At 44.7% G+C, this 16,517-nt stretch overlaps 1 protein-coding gene across 1 annotated transcript in view; it reads right to left on the bottom strand.

Annotated features, from left to right (window-relative positions):
* The window catches only part of HELB (DNA helicase B), a 362,767-nt gene that overhangs the window by 234,809 nt on the left and 111,441 nt on the right, over nt 1-16,517 (bottom strand). The window lies entirely within an intron of this gene.

Raw genomic sequence — 16,517 nt, 5'->3', positions numbered from 1 at the left:
ATGTTCGAAGTTTCTATGTTTGTTTGCCAAGCACTATGATTACGAATTCGAAACTGTTGCATAACAGGAGAGAACAGGGGGACATTCACCCTCCCAATCTTAACATCCCCGATATAATGTCGCCAGTGATAACATGGCCAGGAGTCCCACTCTGACGGTGCTGACTTAGAACATCAATGGACTGGGAGACAAGATCAAACGTGGGCTAGTGTCACAACACATAAAACGACTCCACCCAGAGGTGGTGATGCTACAGGAAATGCATCTCAGGGGAACACAGTGTGGGTTAATTGCTCGAGGGGCATACAGGGTCCTGGCACACTCTAGGTTCACCACTGGGGCAAGGGGAGCAGCGATCCTGATTAAAAATGATATTCCCTCTCAAACCATACGCATTTGGCACGATTCCCTAGGTAGATATGTGGGAGTTTTGGGGGTGTGGGGCCGGGTAGAGGTCCTCCTGATATACGTAAATGCACCCGCCCCCAGAACACAGGCAGCCACAATGACAAAGGTAATAGATGTACTGATCGAAACACCCTCCACACTACATGTGGTAGGGGGAGATTTTAATGATGTAATGGGCCCGGCCTTCGATCGCTCTAGGGGAGGGGTCAGATCCACAACGACCATACCACTACAGCGCTTCTCCCCTGCAATGGGACTGACGGATATCTGGAGGGCAAAACATCCCCAAACCAGGCAATATTCTCTTCACTCGAGAGCTCATGACTCACATTCCAGACCGGAATACATATTTGCTCCCAGAGGGGAAATATATGACGCAGGGCGCGCTGAATATACAGCCAGGGGCCTTCGGATCACTTCTGGTGGAGTAAGGTTTGAGGGAGCGAGACGGGGTTCGGGGCTGGACACTGAACCCATGGGACCTGCAGAACACCACAATGGCAAAGGGTATTAAGGCAGACACTGACATCTACTAGAAAACAAGGACTCTGTCCCATCTGGTGTGACAGTCTGGGAGGCTTATAAAACGGTGTTACATGATAGGGCCCAGAATCGTATTGCATGTGAAAAGCGAGCAAAAGACAAGTGCCTGATGGATCTGGAACAAAAAAATAAACTACCTAGATAAACAGGTTGTCCAACACAACGATCCCGAACAGTCCCGTAAACTCGCAACCCTACGACGGAAATACAAGGAGCTGGCCTCTGACGCTGCCAAGAAACTGCACCTGGCGACCCTGCATTGCCTTTATGAAGTGGGCGATAAGGCTGGGAAGCTTCTGGCCTGGCTCAGCAGACGTGAGGTTCAAAACAGGTGGGTGGAAACAGTGATGGACCTCCAAGGGAAGACTCAATGTACAGATTGAGGTAGTGGCCACAGCATTTACTGAATGCTACAGAGATCTTTATTGGGCGTGGCCACAATAATTGCAGGCCGAATTGCACAAGTACTTGGGGGGCAATTCCCACCCCAATGTTACATGAGACATAAACTCGGGCACTAGATGAATACCTCACAAGGTCCAAGAAACGGTGACAAAGCTGCGACCCGGGAAGACCCCTGGTACCAATGGGTTGCCAGCGGAATTCTACAGAAGATATGCACCCATTCTCTGTCTAGACGCCCGAACGGAGGGGATTCTCCCCCAGGACCTGCGGATGGCTACTATCTTGGTCATACAAGCGCCGCGATCAATGTGAGTCTTATAGACCCATCTCTCTACTGAATTCGGAGGTCAAGATTTTGGCCACACTACTAGCTCCTCGCCTCGCCTCATGGGGGTGATCAGGAGTCTGATTCACAAAGATCGATACGGAATCATGCCGGGTAGATCTACCCGACTGAACCTCAGACGTACACACAATTGGGTTATGGAGGTACGCAACCGGTTGAGCCCACAGGTGTTTTTGTCACTGTACGCAGAAAAGGCGTTCAACGCAGTCAACTGTCAATTCCTAGATGCCACTTTTGGCCAAATTCGGACCAGGACCAACATTTCGAGGCTGGGTGGCACTTTTATACAAAAGACCGATGGCTACAGTGCGGGTCAATGGTCGATGCTCGACTCCCTTCCTCATAGAGAGAGGGACGAGACAGGGCTGCCCCCTATCGCTCCTCCTCTTAGAGCTTACTCTGGAAACCTTGGCTTGCGCTATTAGACTCCTCTGATCCGGGGCTTACATATCACACCCGCGGACGAGGAGAAAATCTCTCTTTACGCGGACGATATCCTGCTATGCATTAGGTACCCTGAGACGACTATACCGGTCCTCTTTGATTTGATCACTGAATACGAACAACACTCCACGATATACTGTTCGACCATGCACCCCTAGACTGTCCTCTATCTGGAGAATTGCGAGTGGTGTTGAGAGGATTTAAATATCTAGGTATCTTTGTTACGCCCCACACGGAGGTGTGCAGATGTGAGAATCTGGACGTCGTCCTGGGCAACTTTAGGGCCGACATAGAGAGACGGAAGGACCTTCCTCTCACCATGCTGGGTCGAGCTGCTCTTTTTAAAATGATCACTCTGCCACAACTCTTTTATGCCCTCCAAAACACATACCATCTTCTGCCTAGGGCTATTTTCCCTGAGATTGATGCCATGGCAGGATGTGCACCCCAGAATCACGCTACCAACATTGTGGCGCAACCCTTACAATGGAGGGAATGCACCCCCCGATATAGAGGCTTACTATTTTGCATCCCACCTGATCTCCATAAACGAATGGACACACAAATATAGAGGCCACCCTACATACCGTCTTGAAAGGGAGACAATGCAACCTCACACACACCTACATTATCTATAAGGGGAAAGGGCAGCACACACTTGCTACCTTCGACTCAAGTAACACTGTTGGCGTGGAAGAGGGCTAGCAAGACCCTAGGTTGGATGCAACAGATTATGCAATCCACACAGCTTTGGGAGGGGACCTGGCTTAGGGAAATGCGTAAACTCACAGGGTTCGAGACCTGGGGTCTCCTTGGAATATCCACGATAGGGGACATAGTTGAAAAAGGGGAGCTTAAAACATGGACTAAATTTTGACTCCCAATTCCTTAAGTACGCACAATTGCGACACGCGTGGCGGGGGAGAACATCCCCCATGAGCTACTCCCAGAATACGTTCCCCTGTAAGGTAGGCTCCTACAGGAGGAACTTATCGTTAAAGCGGTCTCCCTCACATATAAAACCATCAATATTAATCTTCCCAATGGGTTGCTAGGTATCGGAACACGGTGGGAGAGGATGTGGGGTCCCTAGAGGATATCGATTGGGAGGCGGCATTGATGCACCCCAGGGACTTGGACTAATTCAATTCAAAATATTGCACTGCACATACTAAGATAGGGAAAGGCTCCATAGGATAGGGAGAGCAGAGTCACCGATGTGTCTGATGTTTAAGATCGCGAACAGTGATTTCTATCATACGATCTGGGCATGCCCTGCACTCTCACCATTCTGGAGGCAGGTGATTGGATTATTAGGAACGGTCTTGGGGTAACGTTGCCGATGTAACCCAAATTCGTACTGTAGGGGATCCCAAGCGAAGTGGACGTATCTAGAAAATCAGTTGATCTTTGCCACTTTTGGGCTGGTGGGGGCCAAACGGGACATAGCTAGTAACTGGGGAGTGGCCGACAGACCGTCCATCCAGAAATGGACTAAGGGGATGGACTTCTACATGAAGGCCGAGTAAGTCACATATCGTAGCAGAGGATGCCAGAAGAAATTCCACACGATATGGGACCCCTGGAGAAAACACTTTGTGTTGGATATGGGGAGTGACACGCAACAGTCCGCCAGACACGCGACACAGGAGACTTAGACAGAGACTTGAGTCCCTAACGTTTCACAAGACCACTCTACTAATTCACCAGCGACTGTTCCTTGGTCCAAGACACAGTCCCTTCACTACGAGGACAGTTGCCACTGACATGCACTGGCTTTCAATGGATCACTGGAAGGGAGGGGGAAATGAGTCCAATGATAATGATCGTATCTGCAACGATTTGAGCTCTACTTCTGTTACTGTACCATGCATGACTTCCTTAGTGCCGATTTCTCAGTTATATAAAATAAAAGATTTTTTTTTTTTAAGAATATTTAAAATGTCTAAACATCATGTGCAGAATAGATACATCAGTTATTTGCATTCTGGGAGTTGTAGTACTTTTAGTAACATTAATAAACAGGAATAGTGTAGTGAGAAATAAAAGATGAGAACATGTTGTCCGCCTGTATATGAATTAGAAAGAAGTAATACTTGTTAGGTATGTATTGAGAAGTGTTTGTCAATGTGGTTCTTAACTTATATGACCATTTTGCGTATGCTTGGACTATTGCGCTTAAAGATGCAGAGAAGTATATATTTTGGGAAAGATGGCTTGAAGGTATACATCTATTTAGAAATCGCATATATGTTTACATGGTGATCTATGTTCAGTAAGGCTGATGAAAATGTCATGTATATGGTAAGGGTAGTATTTTTCTTTAAACACGGTTTGCTGAAAATTGAGAATAATTAATAGTGCAGAATGCCTCAAGAGTTCTCGTGCTAGCTTCATTTTGAGTGTAACTTTTATTTAAGATATGCTGAACATATGTTTTAGAAGCAGAATAAGTATTTGAGAAATGATGTAGGTATGCCATTCGCAAAATGTTTTGTGCTTTGAAAAATTTCCAAATGTTTTAGAAACTTACTAATGCATTTGCACGCTCAGTAACAAAGCAAGGTATGTTTCTAGATAGCCATGTAAGCAATTTTATATCAAGTGTGATACCTAAATTTCACTAACACAAAAACAGTATGTATACAGTTAAACAGGTAGTTTGATACAGACAGAAGGAGATAACCAATGAGTCAGAACTATAGTGAAAACACCAATGAAGGTACTTTCTCAGTCAGTCAGGCAGTATTCAGGTACTCATGCAATCACCCAGCCACTACTCAGGGAGTCATCAAATCAGTGATTCACTATCCATGGTGTTATTCAATTACCCAGACACTACACATGTACTCTTGCAATCAGGCAGGCAGAATGTATGTACCCTTTGAACTGTGCAGGCACGACCTATACATTCACGTAACCACCTAAGTACTATCTATTGACTTATGCAATTAACAAAGCTGTAACTATCATTATAACATTTGTGCAGAACCTATGCAGCCATCTAAACATCCACTTACAACCCATGAATTCATTGAAATACTGAGGCACAAGTGTGCACTGATGAAACACTCAGGCTCTACTCATGCACTTGTGTAATTTCGTAGAGTACCATTGTAGCAAAACTATCACCAATCCAGTACCTATGCAGTCATTTAATTAGTGAGCCAATAGTCCTCCACTAATGCAATCACCACAGCAGTATACTTACTTTCATCCAATCTCCCAAGCTTCAACAATGGAATCATGCAGTCACTCAGACACTAGTCCTGCATTCATGTAATTAGCCAGGTACTTACTACTGATGCACTTATTCAATTCTCCAGGCACTACCCATGTAGTTATGTAACAATCCAGGCACTACCTGTCCAGTCTACCAAAAAGAAATGGGTAGCATCCAATCACTGAAACACTATTCATCCACTCATCCAATAGGCCAGGTGCTATGCATTGGCTTAAACAAACATGTATGCACTATCCATGCACTGCATAAATCACCTATATCCTATGTATGCACTCTTGCAATCATCCAGGCACTAGAGTTGCACTCATTTAATCATCCCACCACTATCTATGTAATGAACTATTGAAGCATTAGTCACGCACTTGCTGAATCATTCAGACTCTTACCATGCACTCATCCAAACCCCCATATACTAGTGGTATACTCATGCAGGCAGAAAGAATGCAGATATGGAATAACTCATGGAGTTATGACATAGTCAGGGACTAATCTATGCACTACTTGTATCCTCAGGGAATCACCTAGGCACTACCTATAAGTTTTACTGAGCAACATGTAGTCTTTAGACAATATGGGAGATATGTTTACTACAGCGGTACTCTCTGCATAATTACATGAGTGCATGAGTAGAGCCTGAGTGTTTTATCAATGCATGCGTGTACCTCAGTATTTCATTGACGGGAAATGTTTGTAAGTGGGTGTTTATATGGCTGAATAGGTTCTGTGCAATATTATAATGATTGCATTGTTACAGCGCTGTAAATTTTGTGTTACATTTTAAAAAGTGTAGAAGAAGGAGAGATGCAGTGAAACAGAAAAGACGAGTTGATAGAGTAGTTGATAAGGTCTTTGCTTTGAAGAGGAAGCTTTTCATTTTCATATTAAATAGAATGAAGGCTCTTGACAATATAGTGTTGTGCATGAGGAGACAAAACCAGAAGAAAAGGTTAGTGAATAGAAGTAACTGTTGTACAGTTTTTTGTGGAAAATGGATGCATACTTCTTGTACAGAGCCTTTTCTTTAATGAAGAAAGCTATCTCCAGGATTACACATTATTCCATGCTATCGATTAAAGAGGACGATGTTATGAAATGAGGAGGGGTAGTCCTATAGCAAAAGAGGTGATAGTACTTAGAAATGTAGAAGAAGTTATTGCAGAAGAGGTACAAGTAAGGTGTAGTCGGGGTACTGTATAAAAATGGAATTTCAGTAGTGCTTCTTGTTTTAGACAGGAATCCATTGATATATTAAGAAATGTCCAACGTATCTTTCCAAGGCAAAGTTTAAAACACAAAATAAGTTATATCGCTCAACAATGCAAACTTTAGGTAGGAGGCCGTATTATGTGAAAACTCCTGCCTTATTTTTAAGAGAAATTAATAGAGCACTTTTGCATGGTATTGTGGCAGACGTAGTAAAGGTTTGTGGTGATGTGCAGTTTCGTTTCTTTGGTCCTGAGCAGATTTGTAGGGAAAAAGAAGAGTTGTTAAGAGGAGGAGTTTCAGAACAAGACACCTAACAGTTGATAGTTTTAAAGAAGAGATTACAAAATTTAACACAGTGTTGTCTTGTAAAAACAAAGTATGTTTGTATATGTTTTCGATGCACTTACTAGATGATTTGAACACATAAACACAGGCTGTTGACATATTTAAAAAGTAAATCATGATAACTGGCAAAAGTTACCTCTGTATTTATTTGTAGAGGGACAGTTTGACTTGTCTACAAGGCAAGTTGGCATTGCAGTAAGGTTGCTTTTAGATGCAATATTCCGTCTGTATTTGATTTTGTCGGCTGGTATGTTATTTTAAGATTTAATACCAGATAAAACTTTTAACCCTTTTACCCGCGCTTTCTCACCACCTGCTGTGCCTGTGTCTCACCAGGAGTCAGGTTCCTAGTGTGTGGAGGGAGCGAGCGGACACAACTTTTCCCTTACTTCCAGGCTGGGAAGGAGCTACGGGGTTAGCAGTCTAGCTGCTACTCAACACTATTTAAATCCATGCCTGCCCCGACGCGCAGTGGACGCGCGTAGTATGCGCGCCAAAGATAAGCCCGCCTGCACCTGTCAGCGCCCAGCCGTCACCAGGAGCCAGGACCCATGCACCTTTTAAGCTAAACATGGGACATAGGCAGAAACATACCTACTCAACCTTGGGACTTTTTGAAGTTAGACACTTATGTATAAACAAACTTATTAACAGCCCAAGTGGCATGTCTGTGGCCTTCCCTGACATAGAGGGACCTTTCTCTTGCAGACATTGCCAATTCCAAAGTTTGGAGTTGAGGCAGAAGTCTGTGGCTCAACTTAACACCTGATCAAGCAACGTGGAATTATAATCTAGACAGTCTCCCTCGCTCCCTAGATTCTCTGACTAACAGATCCGTTCAGGGTTAGAATTGCTTTCTGAGCAATGTCAGATCATTGCCCAAGCACGCCACTGAAATCTGGGATATACTTTCCTCTGGAAAACATGATCTTGGGTTTCTTACTGAAACCTGGCCCAAATCTAGCTCCACTCCCTCTATTACGGTGGCACTCCCTGACGACTACCGTATTCAAAGGCTGGATAGGGAGTCTATGGTCAGTGGAGGTATAGCCATTATCTTCAAAGAAACTATTAAGGTATCTATGCTTGAGCCTTGTTGTAACGATAAAATATAAATCTTTGTTTTTAAAATTGACTTTCTGTCCCACTACTGCTGGAAAGGTGCCCTTGTATACCTGCCCCCTAGTACCCCTCAAGATTTTTCGCTCCAATTGATGGAACTAATTGCCCCACACATTATCTCCACTACACATTTCCTTTTATTATGGGACTTCAATATGCATAGTAAGACTACTTTTAATTTGGATGCCTCTACGTTTCTCGCTGACTTAGCCACTTTAGGATTAGGAAAGATCAACGAGGGTCCTACTCACCTGGCGGGACATACATTGTTGTATAGTTCCTATATATCCTTATATCGTGTTAAGTTAGCATGGGTACATTTGAGATTTAAACGCCATTTTTCCTTTCTTGCAACTTCTGCACACGACCCTTAATTGTTGACTTAGCTTTCAACCTAGTGGTTTGCCGTGGTGTATGTGAGAATAATATGTTATTGCTCTGATATCAGTCTTGTTTAATAAACCATGTCTGCACGGAGAGTGCTGAAGTTTCTGGAGCAACACGATATGGAATTGTTATGAGGTCTGATCTCCACGCTTTCATAGTCATAACACAAGTGCAGCCTTTGCCAACTTGGGCTTGAGGCGGGATTGATATTGCTTTGCATGAGAATCGTTAACACACTTGATGCGGTGCACATGCAGAGAGAGCTGGTGTATGCTGATGTGATTCCTTCATGCTAGGACACTAAGGTATGGGCCCGCCCTAAAACAACCCAAAGAGACCTTCTTAGCTAATAATATAATATATGTGTTAGGGAGGGTGAGATATAAGTGTTGTTAACTCTTATTCATTACAGCATGTTAACATGCTGTCACCATTCGCTTTTTATGTCTTAGTAACTATGCTGATAATTTTGCTACTGATAATAAGTATACTTGTATTATCTAAGATACTGCGCCTGAGAAGACGGCATTAGTAAATAAACATTTCAAATGCACATGTGTCTTCTTTACTCCATGTTCTGGTTTGTAATGATAATATAACGAAAGAGCGTGCATGAGTCCCACGTACCCTGAGGTACTGTAAGTTCATGTTCTGGTTTGTCTAAACATTGGGTGTTTGATATGTCCAATGAGACACTGTAGCTAGCTCGGTAAGGGGTGAGTTGATTGCTAAGGTAAGTTTTGGGACACCCTAATTTGCCAAGGTTCCACTCCTCTGTGCACAGTTCTGTGTGAGTACAGAAACCCTGCAACATGGCGCCCAACGGTTTCGGTGGTCTTATATCATGACACTCGAGTAGTTTATCGTTCATGCCTTAACTCCTTCACGTCCGTTTCCGGAAAACGGGGTGTTGGTGAAACCTACCTATTTTTTGAAATAGGTCTTTATTCAAGCTTGATTCTTACTTAAACGGTTTCTTTGAATTACTACCCAGTTGTGCTACAAAGTATTCTTTGTGTTTTCTTGTTTCCAAATCTGTGATGGCGGCAGCGGTGGCTATTGCACAGCATAGTCGCGTAGCGGTACGCAACCATCTTCAGGCGTACCAGGTCCCAGTAGATGGGATGGCTGTGATTTTCGTGGTAAGTGCAGATCCGGCGTTTCCTTACGAGTTGTTTTACTCTTGGGTTACGTTTCCGGCTGTGGACGCTAATTCTGGTTTGTTCCACTCCTACACCGCCTCGGATGTCCCGGCTGAATATACGCCATACAGGGCATTGGAAATACCTATTGATCATTGGCAGCATCGAGTTTGGTTTGATGGCGCCCTCCCCCACTCTTTGTCCCGTGCGAGGTTAGGTCCACTCTCAATTCCAGGTACTAATTGGCCTGCGTTGGGTGGCTTTACCCCGCACCCGAATCACGGGGCTTGTACCCTGGCAGAAATTCGCAGGCTACATGTAGTTTCCATTTCCGTGATTCGTGCTTTAGTGCAATACATCGGTCGACATCTTCCTGGTGGTCCCCAGGGGGGTGCGGCCGCTCCCATGGAACGAGGCGGAATGCGTCTCAATCCAGTGATGGTAAATTCGGTTTTTGGTGCGCGTCCTGTTGACAACGATGACTTCCCATTCTGGCTAGCAGAGAAGTTTGATCAACTGGAGGCAGTTTTTCCGAATTCTACTCCTGCTGATAAACATAGAATGTTGACGATTACTCTACCGAAGGATATTACTCCTGAACTTGCTGACTGTGACAGCTGGGGAAAAACATTTGCGGCAGTTTATACAAGGTGCTTCGGCACCCCGTCTATGACTGCCCTGCCTGAAATCGTTAGACGTGTTCAGAATGATCACGGTCCAGAGGCAGCGGTTGAATTGGGTATGCGCCTGTGTGGTTCTTTTGAGATTGTAAGTGATCTCATTCTCTCCAATGTTAAAGGAGATGCAGTTAACTTTCAGGTGTCGAATGCTTTGGCGGCTCTGCCCGATGCCGACAAACCCCGCCAGTTAGCAAAGATTGTGGTGGCCGCTTATAAAACGATTGGCCGCACAAGTAGAGGTCTGAAATATTTTCCAGTGAAGGAGAAAAAACAACCACAAGGACAATCTGCAGTGACAGATGCCCAGCCCAAGTCCAAGAAACAGAATTGGCCTACAAAACAGACACAGGGGAAGCAGACTACGCAGACTCAGGGTCCTTTTCCTGCAATACAAGCTCCTGCGCCACCCGAAAAAGTTTATGATTTGCGCGACCGCGCGATGATTAAATCGCCTGATCGTTTTCAGGGTTCTGATCAACGCTCTCCTCGTTCCTTTCAGGACACATCGGCCCAGAAGACCGGTGGAGGAGGAGGGGGTGGACGTGGACGTGGTGGCCAACAAGGACGTGGCCAGTCCCGCCAGACGGACGGCGCAGTGAAGCAGGAGGATTCTACGCCTAGGCGTCCGCAGTTTGCGAAAAAGAAAGTCGCAGCCTTAACAGCGCATCGATATGCCACAGATAGTGAGAACGCGGCTTCGGAATCTGACGTGGGCTCTGACCTTGCTGGACAGCGCGGCGGAGATAACCATAGTCAGAGAGGCGCTGCGTCCACTACTGAGGGTGACAGCGACTGATGTCTACGTTGTGATAGAAACAGCGGATACGAGACTTGCTCCCCCTGAAAGACTATATGAAATTGTCCTGTTAATTGAAGGTGACATACAGCGTACCGTTAAAGGTGTATTTTGGGAGAATCTGTCTTCTACATATGATATTTTACTTTCGGAGGCTGACTGGCCCCCACCTTTTGTGCTCGCGGCGCCGCGAGGGGAGGAGGTAATCCTACCCAGTTTCGCGAACACTGTCTCGAAAGAGCATGCGCAGCATTTTGCAGAAGAGTGGGCTCGGGCTCTCGCGCCGGCTCTGTACCGTAACCAATGTGGTTGGGATAAATTGTCGCCTTGCCACGAGATTCCGTTGCGGTCTCAGCCGCAGCCTCAACCTCAATATCCCATTCGGCGTGAAGCAAAATCTTCCGTCGCGGAAATCCTTGAACAATTGGAATATCAGGGAGTTATTGAAACGTGTGTGTCACCGATGAATAATCCCCTTTTTACTGTGAATAAACCTGACGGATCATATCGTTTGGTTTTGGATTACCGGCATTTAAACTCGCATTGCCGTAACTGTGCTGTACAGAATACCCACGGCTCTGCCCTAGTGGATGGTCTCGTGCGTAAGCGTTTCAAGACAACGCTTGACATATCCAATGGTTTTTATGCCCACAGATTGGACAGCTTTAGCTCCCAATGGACCAGTTTTACAAGCGCTGGAGTCCAAAAGCAATTCCGGCGTCTTCCAATGGGCTACAAGAATAGTCCTGGTGTATTTACCGCTCGAATTGTCTCTATTCTGGAGGCACTCGACCCTGATGCTTTTTCGTATGTGGATGACATATATCTCACAGACGACGATATTTGGGAGCATCTGTGTCGTGTAAATTCTGTTGTTTGCAACTTCGCAGACATGGGTTACAAATTTAACTTTGCAAAATCGCACATTGCTGAACACACAGTGTTGTTTTTGGGCTATGAGCTCAACAATGAAGGTAGAGGTTTAGCTCCTCACTTCTTAGAGAAGTGCGCACAATTGCGCGCTCCAACAACACTGAAAAAATTACAATCTTTACTGGGCTTTTTGAATTTCGGCAGAACTTACATTCCGGAATATGCCCAGCGTATCAAGCCTTTGTATGCTTTGATACAACCAACTTTCTCAAAATCATGCTGGCTGCCTGAGCATTCAGCCATTTTGCAATCCTTGCAGGCTGATCTGCTCGCTTCTAAATATTTACTGACTCGTGATAACCACACCAACCTGGTAATAAGAATAATTCCTGGGACGGTGGGTTTCACCTACCTCACTTTTAATGAAGGTGACACAGTACCTATTGCTTACAAGTCACACTTGTACACCTCGGCTGAGATGCGGTTTCCCACCATAGAAAAGGTTTTAACTGCTGTACAGATGGCTATTCTAAAGGAACGAGCTCTGTCACGGGGGAAACGCATGCTAGTGGTAACACCCTGTCCTCATTTGGAGGCAGTCACGAAAGCCAGTGTACCAAATTCAAAGGCTTTGCACCCTCGGTGGATTCAGTGGGCTGCGTCATTGTCATCCACGGATGTCATGTTTATTTTTGACGCTTCCTTACGGTCGCAGGAGTACTTGCAGTATGAATTCGTTCACCCTGCTCCTCTGGCGATGCGACCTTTGGAGGACTTCCATTGCATCATTTACACTGATGGGTCAGCGCAGGTTGCGCATGGCTCTAAACATGCCTACGTTTCCGCATGCGCCATTGTGGTCGGTGCTATGTTGAATGATGAGTTCATTTCCAGGGAGGTACACACGTTGCCCCTGGGCGATTGCACCGCGCAATTGGCAGAGCTTCGTGCTCTCTTACTAGCTTTGGAGTACGCAGATCCAAGTGTTACTACTCTAATTGTAAGTGATTCTTACTACTGTGTCCAGTCTTACAATGAAAACTTGTTCTTTTGGATTCAAAATGATTTTCATGATTCCAAGGGTAGCACAATAAAACATAAAATGATCTGGGTTCGAGTGGCAGAGCTTAAGGCTATGTTGCCACTCGTTTATGTGATTCATACTCTCGGTCATCAGCGCGTAGGAGTTCACGCTGTTGGCAACTCGCTTGCTGATGAAGCGGCGAAATCAGCAGTATCTACATACTTAGTTGCAGCAGTTACTAGGTCTAAAACCAAGATTGATAGCGACATCTTGGCAGCGATTGCTGCCTCTGAGAAGGGAAGTAAACATCCTGCGGGATTCCCTTCGAAGTATAAATACCACTTAAGTCCCGAAAAGGTTCCTTTTGTGACAATTCCTGATGTTGGGGAACGGCTGATTCCCAACTCGGATCGCAGAGCAGACTTGATTACAGCGGCTCATGAAGGTGTGGCGTCTGCGCATGCGGGCGTCTCGGCCACTGTAACTCAATTACAATTACGTTTCTGGTGGCGGGGACTGTACAAACAGACGCGTGATTATGTCCTTCTTTGTGACATATGCCAGCAGATTAAACCTTCAACTGCTACGCGTCCGCCTCAGACTCAGTTGTACATTTCTAATAAACCGCTAGGCTGTGTTTATTTAGATCACTGCGGTCCATTTTCATCTGATACTGCGTATAAATACATCTTAGTAGCAGTTGACTCATGCACACGCTTTGTGTGGGTTTGGCCACATCGCAGCGCTGATTCACGGACTGTCATTAGAGATTTGCGTATCTTTATAGGGATTTTTGCCTGTGGTACCTTCCATTCGGATCAGGGTCCGACTTTCGCCTCTAAGGCGTATAAGGATGCCATGACTTCGATGGGGGTCCAAGTCAAGTTTTCGTCACCCTACAGACCTGAGGGTAATAGTGTAGTTGAACGAATGAACCGTGATTTAAAGCAATCTTTGACAGCCCGAGTTATAGGCACTGGCAGAAACTGGCTGGCTCACCTCTATGGCGTGCAGCGTGCTCTTAATAATCTCCCTAGAAGGTCTCTGGGTGGGCGGACCCCATACGAAATGCTCTTTGGCATCAAGATGTTCGTCCCTGACCTTGACGGTCTAGACTCAGTGGTTCGCGCCACTTCCTTTGACGCAGATGAACATTGCAATGTTTTACAGAATCTACAAAAGACCAGAGACACTCTTGCAAAGGAACATTTGCCCTCCACATCGGATGATGCGTTGCAGATCCCGGTAGTTGGCTGGCTACCCCAAGTTGGCGAACTGGTTCGAGAGAAGATCGACAACAAGAAAGAGTTTGGTCCCTCCTATCGAGCTCCAGTCCCAGTGCTTGGAGTGAAGGGCACAAGAACAGTCATTTTACCACCACTTCCAGGTCGTAAGGAAAACAGGTTTATTTCTATTGACAATGTCAAGATACACAGAGTGGCCGATTCTTCTTAGCATGACACCGGCTGTTTCCTGTCCTTCCATTGTGAGAAATTCAATTATGCCCACTGCTTCTAATAATGAACCTGCGGTGGCCATCGAATTACCTGCTGTTTCCAGTCCATTATTGAATAATTTACCAGGAACTAACCTTGATGAGACAGACTATACATACCCCACTGATTTGTCCATGCCTGACCTGCAAGCTCGTTTAGCCACGGAATCCAGATTTTCATTTGACTCTGCTTCCCTTGCCTCGCAAAAACCCTCTAAAATTGCAGTATATGCTAGCCTGTTTAAAAAACATTTTTTGATACCTCCTTGGATATACATTTGGCTGGTCCTTTTTTCGGTTTACCTTTTTATGTCAATTGGTTTTGTGTTTTATTTTTTTCGGATTATGAATGGACACTATGTCGAGGAGAGAACTTGCATTACTCATTTAAATGGAACATTGGCCCCACTTTCCTCTTCACATTCTACACACAGATTAAAAAGAGACTTGACTTTGGTTAACATCACAGCATGGCCTGTTCTGGATGGAATCGCGTGGGATGCAGTTCGTTTTCAGATTCATGGTCCAACGGAAGTCGTTAATGTTCCTAATGTACTGAGAGTTAATATGGGGGATGTGGTAAAACAAAACATTCGTTCTGATGATTGGGATGTTAATGCTGTGGAAAGTTTGTTTTCTGATTTAAAATACTATGCTGCTTTTGATGCTGAGGATTTATATTTAGAATCTGCTAATTATGGTGAATTGTTCTGTTACCAACATTATGGCAATCACTTCTTACACAAGACATCTTCCCGAAGGGATGCGGTTAATTTTACTCAGTGGGAACATTGCCCAGCTCCTACACAAGGGAGTTCAGAAACGTTTCTTAAAAAGTATACTTATTTCACTGACTTTAACCAGTCCAATCCCGAGTCCTTTTACTTTAAATTTCGCAAACAGCCACTGTCCAAGGTTAGACTCACCGATACAAAATTGTTGTACTCGAAGGCCTTCCTAGATCAATTAGTTACTGGGGGCTATGAGTTATGGAAGGAAACAATAGACCTTAAATCAGTTTGGGGTTCAAGGGCCTGGCAGGTACGAGGCACTGAGGCTTTGCACCGTGCATGTCTCATCCCAAATCATATGTGGTTTTTAAATGAAACCATTTCCCAGACCACATGCTTTGGATTGGCTACATCTAAAAGGTTAAACACCCCGTCTTTCCCAGAGTTGGAGGAATATGAGGATTGGAGTAATTTTACTAAATTGTCCATTAGAGATATACAGGCTCTGCTTCTGAATTCCTCCTTTAACATTTCCAGTATGAATCCCAAGGGTTGGCTGCTTTGGCACCGTAGTGCTGATTCTTGCCAAAAAAGATTTTTAAATATAACTGACGGTTTTAAGACTGTTAGATCGGATCCCCGTTTTGATTTGAGTCATACAGTCACCTCTTACTCTGTGGGAAAGTTATGTCAAGCTTGGCTGAAACATTCAACATTACCTGCGGTTAAGTATCACCTTTCCAAACTGAATGCAGAAGCGGATTTGAATGATTTCATTAAAGGCCCAGCTAGTGGCAGGTCGAAAAGGTGGTTATATGGTGTTTACAATGAAATTTGGAAACTCTCACAGATTGAGGCTGCTTCACGCCTTAGAGCTATTGATCAGGCAAATCTTGAGAAAGTTCTTGCAGTTGTTGACAATAGCATTAACGTGCTTTCCTCTAGAATTTACACATTAGATAATATTGTGTCGTCTGTTGTTGATATTGTGCATGATGAAGTATCTGTATTATACCATGGTCAAAATCAATTACGTTCGATCATGCAGTTTGCATGGACACTTCAGACTCTGAAAATGGGTAAAGTTCCCTGGGGATACATGAACGTTTCCTCTTTATTTGCACCGTTTAATTTGACAGACAAACAACGCTTGCTTTCAATGCGTGATGCTTCCTTTTCTATGCTCCATATTGAAAGGTTGGAATCTTTACCTTTTTCTGTGGCAGAAGCCACTGCTGCTACGTGGCTTATCCACGGTTTAATAACGCTGCCTTTTGCTTTATATAAGTTTTCAAATTGTATGAAGTATGTGCCAATAGGTCGTTT

Source organism: Lissotriton helveticus, chromosome 1_1 (genome assembly GCF_964261635.1).
Source record: "Lissotriton helveticus chromosome 1_1, aLisHel1.1, whole genome shotgun sequence".
Classification (NCBI taxonomy): domain Eukaryota; kingdom Metazoa; phylum Chordata; class Amphibia; order Caudata; family Salamandridae; genus Lissotriton; species Lissotriton helveticus.
This window is presented reverse-complemented; position numbering and strand designations above follow the sequence as displayed.